Genomic DNA, 3,214 nt, shown 5'->3' on the forward strand with positions numbered 1-3,214 from the left:
TTTCTCCCCACCCCCACCCTCCCCTTATTTATCTCTCCACTCTTCAGGCACTCTACCTGTATTCGTGATGGAGGGCTTTTGTCTGAAACGTTGATTTTCCTGCTCCTCGGATGCTGCCTGAACTGCTGTGCTTTTCCAGCACCACTCTAATCCAGATAGGGAAACAATACACTGAACTGAGAGTACAGATAGAGAAATCACACACTGATCGGACAGTACCTATAGAGAAAAAGAACATGGAACTGAGAGTACAGATACAGAAACAACACACTGAACTGAGAGTACAGATACCAAAATAATACAATGAACTGAGTGTACAGATACAAAAACAGCACACTGAATGTACAGTATAGATAAAGAAAAAAAACACACTGAACTGAGTGTACAGATAGAGAAATAAAACAGTTCAGTGTGCTGTTTCTCTATCTATCCTCACAGTTTACTAAGATTGCAGACAGTTCATTGTGTTATTTCTCTGAGTGTACAGTAAACAGAAACAGCACACTGAACTGAGAGTACAGATAAAGAAACAACACACTAAACAGAGTGCAAAAAGATAAATCGCAAACTGATCGGACAGTACAGATAGAGAAATAGCACTCTGACCTAAGAGTAAAAATACAGAAACAACACACTAAAATGAGAGTACAGATAAAAAAAAACCACAGTAAACTGAGAATACAGATAGAGAAACAACATACTGAACTGTGAGTACAGATAGATAAATAGCAAATTGAAGTGAGATTACTAATTGAGAATCAATAAACTAAACTCAAAGTACAGACAGAGAAAAACTCACTGAACTATGAGTATAGAAAGGGTAACAACACATAAATCTCAGAGTGCAGATACAGAAACAACACAATGAAATGAGAGTACAGAAAGAGAAATAATACACTGAACTGTGTGTACAGATAGAGAAGCACCCCATGGAACTGAGGGTAGTGATAGAGAAACAACACACTGAACTGAGAATACAGATACAGAAAAACAGCACACAAAAATGAGAGTACAAACAGAGAAACAATAGAGAGTAAACTGAGAATACAAAGAGAAACAACACACTGAACTGAGAGTACAGATAAAGAAACAGCACACTAAACAGATAGGACAAATAGAGAAATAACACACTGATCGAAAAGTACAGATAGAGAAATAACAAAATGGATTGAGTTTACAGATACAGAAACAGCACACTGAACTGAGATTACAAATAAAGGAACAACACACTGAATTGAGAGTACAGAAAGTTCACTATTGTTTCTCTGTGTGCACAGATATAGAAACAACACATTCCACGACAGTACAAATAGAGAAGCACACTGATCTGTGTACAGAGAGAGAAACAACACGTTGAACTAAGAGTAGAGATTCAGAAAAAAGCCCACAGAACTGAGTGTATAGGTACAGAAAGAGCACACTGAACAGAGATTACAGGAAGAGAAATAACAAGATGGAATGGGTGTACGGATACAGAAACAGCACGATGAACTGTGAGTACATATAAAGAAACAGCACACTGAACTGGGAGTACAGAAAGAGAAACAGCACACAGATCAGAAATAACAAAATGGACTAAGTGAACAGATACAGAAATAGCGTACTAAACTGAGAGTACAGATAAAGAAACAACACACTGAACTGCGACTACAAATAGAGAAACAACACACTGAATGGACAGTAGAGATAGAGAAACTGCACACTGAACTGAGAATACAGATAGAGAATTAACAAACTGGTCAGAGAGTACAGGTAGCGAAACATCACAGTGCAGTGAGAGTACAGATTGAGAAAGAGCACAATGAACAGAGTATAGATAGAGAAATAACACACTGAATGGATAGTACAGACAGAGAAACAGCACACTGAACTGAGAGTAAAGATAGACAAATAATGCAATGGACTGAGTGTACAGATAAAGAAAGAGCACATTGTACTGAGAGTACAGATAGAGAATTAAAACACTGATCAGACATTACAGGCAGAGAAACAGCACATTGCAATGAGAGTACAGATAGAGAAACATAGAACAGTACAGCACAGAACAGGCCCTTCAGCCCACAATGTTGTGCCGACCATTGATCCTCATGTATGCACCCTCAAATTTCTGTGACCAGATGCATGTCCAGTAGTCTCTTAAATGTCCCCAATGACCTTGCTTCCACAACTACTGCTGGCAACGCATTCCATGCTCTCACAACTCTCTGTGTAAAGAACCCGCCTCTGACATCCCCTCTATACTTTCCTCCAACCAGCCTAAAACTATGACCCCTCGTGTTAGCCATTTCTGCCCTGGGGAATAGTCTCTGGCTATTGACTCTATCTGTGCCTCCCATTATCTTGTATACCTCAATTAGGTCCCCTCTCCTCCTCCTTTTCTCCAATGAAAAAAGTCCGAGCTCAGTCAACCTCTCTTCATAAAATAAGCCCTCCAGTCCAGGCAGCATCCTGGTAAACCTCCTCTGAACCCTCTCCAAAGCATCCACATCATTCCTATAATAGGGCGACCAGAACTGGACGCAGTATTCCAAGTGTGGTCTAACCAAAGTTTTATAGAGCTGCAACAAAATCTCACGATTCTTAAACTCAATCCCCCCTGTTAGTGAAAGCCAAAACACTTTCTTAACAACCCTGTCCACTTGGGTGGCCATTTTAAGGGATCTGTGTACCTGCACACCAAGATCCCGCTGTTCCTCCACACTGCCAAGAATCCTATCCTTAATCCTGTACTCAGTTTCCAAATTCAACCTTCCCAAATGCATCACCTCACATTTATCCAGGTTGAACTCCATCTGCCACCTCTCAGCCCATCTCTGCATCCTGTCAATGTCCCGCTGCAGCCTACATCAGCCCTCTATACTCCAACCTTTGTGTTGTCTGCAAACTTGCTGACCCGTCCTTCAATCCCCTCATCCAAGTCATTAATAAAGATTACAAACAGTACAGGCCCAAGGACAGAGCCCTGTGGGACACTGATCACATTCACCACTGACTTCCAGGCAGAATATTTTCCTTCTACTACCACTCGCTGTCTTCTGTTGGCCAGCCAATTCTGTATCCAGACAGCTAAGTTCCCCTGTATCCCATTCCTCCTGACCTTCTGAATGAGCCTACCATGGGGAACCTTATCAAATGCCTTGCTGAAGTCCATATACACCACATCCACAGCTCGGCCCTCATCAACTTTTCTAGTCACATCCTCAAAGAACTCAAT

This window comes from Chiloscyllium plagiosum, chromosome 17, assembly GCF_004010195.1.
Source record: "Chiloscyllium plagiosum isolate BGI_BamShark_2017 chromosome 17, ASM401019v2, whole genome shotgun sequence".
NCBI classification, from domain to species: Eukaryota; Metazoa; Chordata; class Chondrichthyes; order Orectolobiformes; family Hemiscylliidae; genus Chiloscyllium; species Chiloscyllium plagiosum.